Source organism: Lithobates pipiens, unplaced genomic scaffold (assembly GCF_037356315.1).
Source record: "Lithobates pipiens isolate NorthernLeopardFrog02 unplaced genomic scaffold, aLitPip1_a1.2 Scaffold_19, whole genome shotgun sequence".
Lineage (NCBI taxonomy): Eukaryota > Metazoa > Chordata > Amphibia > Anura > Ranidae > Lithobates > Lithobates pipiens.
In genome coordinates this window covers 166233087-166245714 of record NW_027507764.1, presented here as the reverse complement: position 1 = coordinate 166245714, position 12628 = coordinate 166233087, and the positions used below count along the sequence as shown (strand labels likewise).

The following is a 12628-nucleotide window of genomic DNA, read 5'->3' as shown; positions in this document are numbered from 1 at the left end:
CACAGATGGTGAGGAGTATCCAGGGATCCAAGCCAGGAAGCAAGAAGCCAATGATCATGGCCATGACCAGCGTGAACCACAAGCTGGCATCAGACCAGAAGTGATGCCACAGGAAGCTGATAATTGGGGTGTCAAAGTCCATTGGAATGCCACTTTCTTTCTTTTTTTGATAAATATTTGTATTATTTTCAAGAAAGAAAAGCAGTACAAATCATATACGTAAAAAAAATAGTATATTAAAATGCATATAAATATAAATAGTTAACCTCCCTAGCGGTAATCCCGAGTCTGGCTCGGGCTGTAATTTCAGTACCACGAGTGGTAACCCCGAGCCAGATTCAGGATCGCATCGCTGGATACAGGGAGGATACAGGGAGAGGTTACTTACCTTGTCCCCTGGATCCAGCGATGTCCCCCCACTGTGTGTGCGAGCTGTCCTACGTCCAATTTACACAGTGCCCGAGTGGCGCAGAGCTCCGTTCCCTGCGACGTTACGATGCACGGGAGCGGAGATCGGCGCCAAATTCAAAAAAGTAAAAATAAACAAAACACATACAGTACTGTAATCTTACAGATTACAGTACTGTATAAAAAATAAACATCCCCTTTATCCCTAGTGGTCTGGCCAGTGATCTGCATGTAGTTTTATATTATAAATACAGTTTTTTTCTGCCTGGAATTTGGAGATTGTCCATAGCAACCAAAAAGTGTCCCTTTATGTCAAAAGTGATTTTAGACCAACTAGAAAACAGCGATAATAAATTATAATCACTTGCAGAATTGAGCAATAGCGATTTGTGGGGAAATTCATCATCAAACACTAAATCTAATGACAGCGACAATTCTGCAAATGAGCAAATTTCAGTGTTTTTGGATTTGATTACATTATTGAATAATTTTTATTATTATTTATTATCATTATTTATTATATTATAAACTTTATCATACCCAGGATGTCTACTAGACTCTTGTTTGAACAGATTTAAGAGAGTTATTCCAAAGAATTGCAGGCCTACAATATAAAATGCCAAATGTCAATGCAAAATAATTGTACTGCTTTCAGCACCTAAAATCAGAAATAATAAGACCAGAAGTGATGCCACCGGAAGCTGATATTGGGGTGTCAAAGTCCATTGGAATGCCACTTTCTTTCTTTTTTTGATAAATATTTGTATTATTTTCAAGAAAGAAAAGCAGTACAAATCATATACATAAAAAAATAGTATATTAAAATGCATATAATTATAAATAGTTAACCTCCCTAGCGGTAATCCCGAGTCTGGCTCGGGCTGCAATTTCAGTACCACGAGCGGTAACCCTGAGCCACACTCGGGATCGCATCGCTGGATACAGGGAGGATACAGGGAGGTTAAGAAAGGGAATAAATAATATTCAAAAAAGGGTAAATAACAAATGTACAAGAGTTTTTAAGAATATATCACAAATGTAGAAGGGATCTATCACAGTATTGTGGTAAGTAAGATGTAATCCATGGGGCCCATGTTTTCTCAAATTTGTCTATATTATCACAAACAATAGTAGCAAGTATTTAATTTGACATAAACCAATTAATTTTGTTCCTGACCGAAGAGGAATTTGAAGTAGAAGACAACCATGGTTTTGCCAATGTTTGTTTAGCAGCAGTAAATAAAAATGTCAAAAGACGGAATTTGGTATTGGTAATGTTTTTTGGTTTGAGATTTAATAAGGCTTCTAGAGGTTTTTTTTTCCAAATAAGGTAAAAATAATAAAAATAATTATATATATATATATATATATATATATATATATATATATATATATATATATATATATATATATATATTACACCAAAATTGTTTTAGTTTAGGACATTCCTACCATATATGTAAAAAGTTTCCAATATCCAAACAACCTCTAAAGTATTTATTTGAGATATTTGGTTTAAACTTGGCTATGTTTAATGATGCTTTCTATGGGGGCACTCATACGGGCTTGCTTCCAAGCCGCCCTGTCTGCCCCCCCATTCCCTCATCGCAGCATTTTATTGACAGCAGTGGGAGCCAATGGCTACCGCTTCTAATGATCTGCCCAGTGAGGAGGGAGACAGCAACAAGAGCCACTGCTTTTGTGCACGTCAATGGATCAAGATCGGGCTCAGGTTAGTATAAGAAGGGGGGGCTGTTAGAATCCTGCACCACAGAAGGTTTTTTACCTTAATGAGTAAAATGCATTAAGGTAATAAACCTTTAGGCGCCTTTCACATGAGTGGACCATTCAGATTCGCCTTTCAGTTTTTCAGGCAGACCCGAACGGACAATTCATGAACCTCTATGGATTGACGGATGTCAGCGGTGACATGTCCACTGATATCTGATCTGCTCTGATCCGCTAAATCTGGAAGGATGGAAACCCTATTTTCAATCCATCTGGTGGATCAGATCAGATGAAAGTGGACAAGCGGTCTGTTTTCATACGATCCCCCATAGAGGAAAGCAGAGATCTGACAGGTCTGTCCCTGCACAGTGAGCAGAGACAGACTTGTCATCCTCAGGCTCAGCGGGGATCAAGAGAGAGATCCCCGCTGAGCAAGCAGATGAGTAAAAATGGACAACCCCGTGTGAAAGGGGCCAGATAGTTAGAAAATACTGCACTTGGTTCCCTAGAATAAAATAACCCATCGTAAGATATAATGGGGATGTTATTCTAAAACAGTAGAGGATATTCACATTTCAAAGTGAATGTTCATTGGACTCTGGGAATAGGGTGAAGTTGTGTTTGCTTCAATCATTCAACTATATGCAAGGTACAGTTCTGTTTTTTTTTTTTTCCTTGCATGTGATTGGGTGTTCAGATTAAACACAGCTTCATCTTATCCAATAAGCTAAGTGTGCATTCACTTTGTACTGTGACGATTTTCTATTCCTTTAGTAAATACACCCAAATGACCCTTCAATGATTACTTTCAAGACCTTTATTTTTATTCAGCATGTGAACTTGAAGACGCTGATTTGTATTTCACTATTCACCAGTTGCAGTAAACATTTCCTCTTTGATTTGAAATAGGATGGAAACAAGCAACCCTATTTCTCCCTGTATTTCATGATATTGTTGTACTTTGTTTAATAGTTCAATCCCTGATGACACTTAGTTGGTGTCTGTGTATTTTCACATAACGAGCTCAAATCTTACATTATATTTTCTAGTACAGCCCACTGAGAGCCCACTAATTCCTTTGATATGTTCCCATTCAATTCTGCCAATCAGGTCCCCTCCAAATCAATTGATGTCCCCAGTATCTAATGGTCAGGGTAGTTTACTATAATAAAATTACATTTATTTTATTCACATGCTTCCAAAATGTGTATTAATCAGTGCAGAAAATAAGAAGTGTCTATGAAAGCCATCTAACTCATTAGATGCTCTCATTTACAGGGCTGCTCAAAAATTCTGAACTCTCTGGAGAAGTTGTAGGCTGATTGCTGCACTTAACTGTTTACTCACTCTTTGATTTACATGATGGCTAGATGTGGCTATTCTAGGAACAGTGCTCCGTACAGCACTCTGCTTCTCTTTAATTTTTATTTATTTATTTTTTTTTTTTACTTTCCCTACTTTGTGATATATTTGCACTTAAGCAATCCGGAGACCAAGCTTACTGACTTCTTATTAGCTTAATAGGTCATTTTTAGTCATGTATTGCAACAAAAAATAACGTAAAGATGCAGATGTTGGAAAGCATTAGAACCACATAAAACAGCACGAATATTGTAAATTATACTATGCTGTACCCTTGGTAGATATTCCCTACTTGCCTTTTGGAATGTGGCAGAGTAAATGAAGTTTAGATAGATGAGAAATGTTTATTTAGGCAATGTTGTGCAAAGCTCAGAGTAAACTGTGCTTGTCGCTAAACACAAAGAAAACTAAAATTTTATGTTCATTGAAAAAGTGACGATTGATGTAACGTTTAAGACAATAATTAAAGTAGAACACAGTAGAAAATAAAAGTATACAATAAACCTGACACATTCCATATAATTCAATGTGTCACTAACATTGCAGCTTTTATTTTCCTCTGACATACTTTTATTACCAGATAATCCTGTCAGTAGGTATTTATTTTTCCACTTCCTTTAGGGTGACAGTGCTGTTCTTTTTTCAGTAAAATAGCACAGCAGCATTGTTGCCCGGTTGAGAGGGTAGTCTTAGATGGACATAAATGGAGTTTAAAGTGGTTGTAAACCCACTTTTTGGACTTCTATCAATAGGTAAGCCTAGAATAAGGCTTACCTATAGGTGGTAGAAATATCTCCTAAACGTGCGCCCTTAGGAGATATTTCACTTGTAGTCCACCGAAAATTCCTACGGCGCAGGCGCGGGGAAGAAACAAAACTAGGTGCCCTTTTTTCCCTAGCCTGTGCCGTTAGTCACAGCTCCCATGCGCATGCACGGGAGTGACGTCACGCAGCTCCGGCAAATCACAGAGCCGGAGTCTGCGGCCCAGAAGGAAGAGGGCCAGGAGATGGACCTTGCCCACACAGGGGACATTGCTAGATTCTTTTGCAGGTAAGTGGCACATAATGGGCTAGTATGCTTTTCATTTGCAGGCTGTAGCAGCGAGCAAAAGAGGAAGTAAAACCCATCAGGGTTTACTTCCTCTTTTAGTAGGCAACAAACAAACTAAAGCCCAGCTCCATATGCCACTTTTCAAGCAGCTACAACTATTTTGTTTAAAGGGTAAGTTCACATTTACAAAAAAATCTGTAAGGTGAACTTACACAGGACACCCTCCTCACCCCCCTCAGTCCCGCCCATGTGACGGCGTCGGGTAATCAGAACCCGCGTATCCTTCCTGTCATCGCGGGCGAAGAGGAGAGAAAGCCGATGGGATTTCTGTACAGCAGCAATACGAGCTGTCAGTGCAGGGGATTGTCATCTCCAGGGACAGGGGGGATTGGGTAGTGGTGCAGTGCTGTGTAAGTTCACACATGCTGTCCGATCAAGTCCGCCTGTCCGTTTTTCAAGCACATCTGATCGGACGCGCCATTCGCCTATAGAGCGACGGATGTCAGCAAGATCGATCCCCCTACTGAGCAAAGCAGAGTCCGTCAAAATGGATGTGCCCTGTGTGAAAGGGGCCTCTCCTCTAATACTCCCTTTTCCTGGACAGTTTAGTCTGCATGTAAATGTGTAAAAAATATAAATTAAGGTGATTTAAACAGAAAAATAAATTCATATTTGAATTACTATCATAACAGTTATTAATGGCATACAGTTACCAGATTTAAAAAAATTGGGTTATAGGGAAATGGACGGAGTGAGTTACATGACACATGCCCTGTACAAAGGTTTTAATCAGAGAACGATAAGCCAATGTTTTTCTGAAAAGGGATAAAATGAGAAGAAACCTGACCCTTCATAGTGCTCAGAACCAGGCGCTGGTCTAGATCCAGCTGTAGGAAGGAGAGAGTCCAGGGATGAAAGCCTCAAGACTCATGCCAGTGAAGAATGCCTTCTACATCTGATGATAAATCTTGCGAGAATTAGGCACCCTAGTTTTTAACATTAATAGAATCACTAATTCAGAGATGCCATTTGTTTTCAGAACCTGGGCTTTAACCACTTGCCTACTGGGCACTTTTACACCCATCCTGCCCAGGCCAATTTTCAGCTTTCAGCTCTGTCTTACTTTGTGTGAAAAAGATTATAAAAATTTAATTTGGGTACAGAGTTGCATGACCGCACAATTGTCATTCAAATAGAGATTTCTTATGGTAGTATTTAATCACCACTGGGTTTTTATTTGTTGCTAAACAAACGAAAAAAGACCAACAATTTTGAAAAAAAAACAGTTTTTCATACTTTGTTAAAAAGTTTGCAAACAGGTCATTTTTCTCCTTCACTGATGTGCGCTGATGAGGCTGCATTCATGGGCACTGATGAGGCGGCCCTGATGGGCACTGATAGGTGGCACTGATGGGGCCGCACTGGCAGGCACTGGTGAGGTTGCACTAATAGGTGGCACTGATGGGCTCTGATAGGCTCTGATAGGTGGCACTAAAGGGCACTGATAGGTAACGCCGACGGGCACTAATAGGTGACACTGATGGGCACTGATAGGCGGCCCTAATGGGTAGTGATAGGCACTGTTATCGAACACTGATGGGTACTGATTGGCAGCAATGATGAGCACTGATTGGCAGCACTGATAGGCAGCACTGGTGGGCACTGGTGGGATTGCACTCATAATCACAACACTGATAATCAGTGCCCTGCTTATCAGTGTAGATGTCCCTTCAAAACAAGCCAGTTATCAGCTCTATTCTCCTCTCCGCACACTGTCAGCATGAGGAAAGGAATGCCAATAACCGGCTTGTATTTACATCATGATCAGCGACACAGCTGACCACGTGGTAAAGGGGCGCTGTGATTGGCCCTTTACCATGATCTGTGGTCAGCTGAGTCCTTTGGACTCAGGCAGCACCCTGCAAGAAGTGGTTAACAGCCATGCTATTAAAGCCAGCGGCCATGAGCAGGAAGGTAAATTGGTCCTTCAAACAGAAGATATGAATGTTCTGGTAAAGTCCATAGAGCAGTAATATGCAATTAGTGGACCTCCAGCTGTTGCAGAACTACAAGTCCCATGAGGCATAACAAGACTCTGACAGCCACAAGCATTACACCCAGAGGCAAAGCATGATGGGATTTGTAGTTTTGCAACAGCTGGAGGTCCGCTAATTGCATATCCCTGCCATAGAGCATGCACCAGGAGTCTTACAAGAATCACCACATCGACCAGGGCCATCCTGGAGCAATGAATATCACTTGAATGTCCTCCATCTGAATTCTGCAAAACAGACAAGTAAGAAATTTAATGGGCCAAAAGGCATAGAGTAGGGAGTACTGATCTCACATAAGGGTGGACAATGCTTTCGCAAGGAATCTCTGTACCTGAAGACAAACCTGTCTAGTATGTTACTGAATCTCCACATCCAGTGTCCCCTACCAGTGACACAGGTCCTGGAACAACCCTGGGTGTAGGGACCAGTCTCCAGACATTGACAGCTAAGGAAATCTATATACTAGACATGTGCAGAGTAAAATATTTCGTTTCGGAATTTCGTTTTCGTCCGAAACTTAATTTATTTAGTTACTCCCGAAATTCGTTTTTATTTATTTTGTTTTTCGTTCAAAAATTGCATTCGTCCGAAAATCCACATGAATTACGGTCGAATCTGTCTTTGAAGGCTTATGGTGTCTGTCGAATGTATAAAGAAGATTCGACGGAGCTAGTATATAGCATACTTTAGAACCCTATTAAAGTCTATGGGACTCCAACGTTCAAAATCTAAAGTGCTCATTTTAAAGACTAATTTACAAGTTACTGTCCTAAAAAGTGTTTGGGGACCCGGGTCCTGCCCCAGGGGACATGTATCAATGCAAAAAAAAGTTTTAAAAATGTCAGTTTTTTCGGGAGCAGTGATTTTAATAATGATTAAAGTGAAACAATAAAAGTGTAATATTCCTTTAAATTTCGTAGTGGGGGGGTGTCTATAGTATGCCTGTGAAGGGGCGCATGTTTCTGGTGCTTAGAACTGTCCCTGCACAAAGTGTCATTTATGCAGGAAAAAAAGTCCTTTAAAATCACTCGCAGCTATTATGAATTGTCGGCTCCGTAATACAGAGAACACTCATTGAAAGTCATTGATAAATAAATTAATTAATACATTTAAAAAAAAGCGTGGGGGTCCCCCAAATTCAATTACCAGGCCCTTCAGGTCTGGTATGGATATTAAGGGGAACCCTGCCTCAAATTTAAGAAAAAAATTGACGTGGGGTCCCCCTAAAAATCCATACCAGACCCTTTATCCGAGCACGCAACCTGGCAGGTCGCAGGAAACGAGGGGGGACGAGAGAGCGGCCCCCCCTCCCTCCTGAACCGTACCAGGCCACATGCCCTCAACATTGGGAGGATGCTTTGGGGGTCTGTGACCCCTCAAAGCACCTTGTCCCCATGTTGATGAGGACAAGGGCCTCATCCCCACAACCCTGGCCGGTGGTTGTGGGGGTCTGCGGGCGGGGGGCTTATCAGAATCTGGAAGCCCCCTTTAACAAGGGGACCCCCAGATCCCAGCCCCCCTGTTTGAAATGGTAAGGGGGTACAAAAGTACCCCTACCATTTCACAAAGAAAGTGTAAAAAATAGTTAAATAAGACAAACACACTTTTGAAAAATTCCTTTATTAAAAATAAAAAAAAATAAAAAAAAGATTCCAGCGGTGCTAATCCACTCTTGCTATCCAGCGACGGACGATCATCTCTCCGGGGTCCAGCGATGGCTCATCTGAATCAGCGCAGCATCCTTCTTCTGTTTCCACGGAGAGGAGACACTGCAGGGATTCCGGCGGCCTGGCGTTTCTTATATACGGAGGGCGGGGCCTCCCATCACCTGACCCCGCCCCCTCTGACGCAAGGGGAAACCCGGGGTTACCCGTGACGTATGGGTGACCCCGCCCCCCTCTGATGTAACGGAAACCTGCCTGTCTTACATCAGAGGGGTGCGGTGTCACCCATACGTCACAGGGAACCCCGGGTTTCCCCCTGCGTCAGAGGGGGCGGGGTCAGGTGACGGGAGGCCCCGCACTCCGTATATAAGAAACGTCAGGCCGCCGGAATCCTTGCAGTGTCTCCTCCGTGGAGACAGAAGAAGGATGGATTCGCTGCGCTGATTCAGATCAGCCATCGCTGGAGAGATGATCGTCCGTCGCTGGATAGCAAGAGTGGATTAGCACCGCTGGAATCTTTTTTTTATATTTTTTTATTTTTTATAAAGGAATTTTTCAAAAGTGTGAAAAAACAAGGTCCCCTTGTTAAAGGGGGCTTCCAGATTCTGATAAGCCCCCCGCCCGCAGACCCCCACAACCACCGGCCAGGGTTGTGGGGATGAGGCCCTTGTCCTCATCAACATGGGGACAAGGTGCTTTGAGGGGTCACAGACCCCCAAAGCATCCTCCCAATGTTGAGGGCATGTGGCCTGGTACGGTTCAGGAGGGAGGGGGGGGCCGCTCTCTCATCCCCCCACTTTTCCTGCGGCCTGCCAGGTTGCGTGCTCGGATAAAGGGTCTGGTATGGATTTTTAGGGGGACCCCCACGTCAATTTTTTTTTAAATTTGACGTGGGGTTCCCCTTAATATCCATACCAGACCTGAAGGGTCTGGTTATGGATATTTAGGGGGAGCCCCACGTCAAATGTTTTCTTAAATTTGAGGCAGGGTTCCCCTTAATATCCATACCAGACCTGAAGGGCCTGGTAATTGAATTTGGGGGACCCCACGCTTTTTTATTTATTTATTTATTTATTTTTTATCAATGATTTTCAATGAGTGTTCTCTGTATTACGGAGCCGACAATTCATAATAGCTGCGAGTGATTTTAAAGGACTTTTTTTCCTACATAAATTACACTTTGTGCAGGGACAGTTCTAAGCACCAGAAACATGCGCCCCTTCACAGGCATACTATAGACACACCCCCCCCCCCCCTACGAAATTTAAAGGAATATTACACTTTTATTGTTTCACTTTAATCATTATTAAAATCACTGCTCCTGAAAAAACGGCCGTTTTTAAAACTTTTTTTTGCATTGATACATGTCCCCTGGGGCAGGACCCGGGTCCCCAAACACTTTTTAGGACAGTAACTTGCAGAATCTTTTCTCTCTGTCAAATCTTTTTACTCTGTCGAATATTTTCTCTAGATAATCTTGGACTAATAGAGGTAAGGTTAGGCACATTCGACCACAGGTTCTATAGACACAGATTGTTATAGTCAGAGTCACATCGAATCTCCTATTCTATATCGAACTGTTGTAACAATGAAAACGAAAATAAAGCATTTATTTATGTCGGATCTTTCGTTTTTCGGATTCTGTGCTTTCGTTATCGTTTGTCAAAACGAAAACGAAAATAGCTGAAATTCGGACAAAAATGCATTCGGACGAAAACGAATGCACATGTCTACTATATACGTTATACTAATATGTTATTAATGGATCCCTGCGAAAATACATCCAAATGGGAGCAGCGTGCCTTACAGCTAATTATTATGAAGCTCACTGTATTAGTGTTACTAGCAACATCAGTGTCAGATGACTACCCCAGCCTATGTCTGTTAGCGCCTGATTGCCTGCCAACCTGTGACACTATAAGTCGCTGATCACCAGAATTACATTATAATGTCTATATTTGCGTAAATTCTAGTATATATACCATAGTTTGTAGACACTATAACTTTCACATAAACCAATTAGTATACTCTTATTGTGGAAAAGAATCATAAATTCCATTTATGTAGTGTTGCATGATGATGCAATTGGCAGTAGCACAGTGCTGAATAACAAAAAAAATGCCCTTATCATGAACGAGGTAAAACCTTCTGGAGGTCAAATGGTTAATTGACATGGTTATTGAGAACCGAAGCAGAGACATGGTAATTAAGCAAACAAGCACATATACCTGAGACTACAATTCAACATACTGCAGGTTTAGACCTGATACTGTAGATAAATTGATGATAGCAGAACCAATAGAATATAGAACTTGACAGGCAGACTTAAACCAAGCATAATAATAGGGCAGACAATGAATTAGATTCCGTTCACCCAAAAAAAATGTGAGCAGTGAGTATGTGTGTGTCCCACCCCAGGGCATGCTCCCTGAACTGATTAAAGTAAAGATACATCGAATTTCTGCCCCATTAGTGCCCTAACTTTTTTTTCTGGGTTTTTTTTCTTTTTTTTTTATTAAAAAGCTTGCAGCTCCAAGAGCTCCAAGGTTCATACTGATGTCTGTCGATTCATGTCGCTCTACTTTATACTTTAAGCCTCCCTAGTTGTCTTCAACACAGTCCCTATTTTACTTTCAACCATCACGCCTTTTAACTTGGGAAGAACATAAACTTCTGAATTCTTACACACTTTGTCAGAAAATGTTTAAAGTAACTCCATCTCTCCATTAAACAAAGCATTCACCACATTCGAAATCTGTGACCTTGTTCTAGCTTCTTTTCTTTCAAAGTGGTTCAAGATTGCTAATTCACAAAAGCATAATGCATGGTGTATTTTTATTTCCGTGTGCTATTTACCTTTTGTTTGATTTTGTAGTATTTTTACTTCTCAAAAAGCATTCCTGCACATACATCTTTGTTACTTTAAAGATCAAAGTTATTGCGTAGTTTTTTTCTTCTCTTTAAATTACCAAAAGGTTCAGGTTAGTGATGATAACTAAGTTTTAGTGTGGATCTATTAAGAAACATAGGCATCAAAAAGTGTGAGAAAAAAAAATTACAATTCATAATAAAAAAAAGTATAAAAGTTTAATGTCTATTTCATGCGGAAAAAAAAACAAGTCACTAAAGTGATTTTTTTATGTTTGCACATTGAACTATTTTAGAAGAATATTATCAATTCAAATAATATAACAGAGACTCTGTCACTTAAAAATAAATAAAGGTGCTAGCAGGTAAAACTTGCACATACCTGAAGCTTAATTTCCACCACTATACCAAAATGCCTGGATGTTCTGAATAGACAAAGCTACAGCATTTCTGGGTTGTGATTGGTTCACTCTCCTTCTCTGTCCCCTGCACATTCCTAAAGGCCCATCATGATGATGACTTAGTATGAATGACATGGCCAGTATGGGTGTGTAGGGGGTTAAAATGGGACAGGATGCACATGCTCCTTCACTACTAAGAAACTGCAGTTTTGCCTGATAAGAACATCCTAACATTTGAGGCATTCAAGGAGAAAATTAAAGTTGCTGAAGGCAACCCAAGTTGCTACTAGTACTGTTTATTTTTTTAAATTAAATTGTCACTTTAGCGCTGGCAGATTTACCCCCCTTCATGACCAGGCCATTCTTTGCAATACGGTACAGCGTTGCTTTAACTGAAAATTGTGCGGTTGTGCAACGCTGTACCCAAATAAAATGTATGTCATTCTTTCCCACAAATAGAGCTTTCTTTTGGTGGTATTTGATCATGTCTGCGTTTTTTTTTTTTTTTTTGCACTATAAACAAAAAAAGACCAACAATTTTGAAAAAAGAAAAACAATATTTTTTACTTTCTGCTATAAAACATATCCAATAAAAAAAATGGCAATATCAAATTTTTACATTAATTTAGGCCAATATGTATTATGCTACATATTTTTGATTAAAAAATAATCCCAATAAGTATGTATTGATTGGTTTGCACAAAAGTTGTAGCGTCTACAAACTATGGGATATATTTATGGAATTTTTATTTATTTCTTTTTTACTAGTAATGGTGACAATCAGCGACTTATAGCAGGACTGCGATATTGCGACAGACAAATCAGAAAACTATCTGACACTTTTGACACTTTTCTGGAGCCAGTGACACTAATACAGTGATCAGTAATAAAAATTTGAACTGTGGCTGTACTAATGACACTGGCTGGGAAGGGGTTAACATCAGGGTCAATCAAAGGGTTAAATGTGTGCCTAGCCTGTGTTTGCTTACTGTGTGGGAGGTGCTTTTACTAGGGGAATGCATGGATCAATGTCCCTACTGACAGACAGACTGCCATTCTGTCTCTGTAGCGAATGATCGGCGGGTGCCGGCGG

General features: G+C 40.7%; 1 protein-coding gene across 2 annotated transcripts in view; it reads left to right on the top strand.

Annotated features, from left to right (window-relative positions):
- The window catches only part of GADL1 (glutamate decarboxylase like 1), a 386628-nt gene that overhangs the window by 203823 nt on the left and 170177 nt on the right, over positions 1-12628 (top strand). The window lies entirely within an intron of this gene.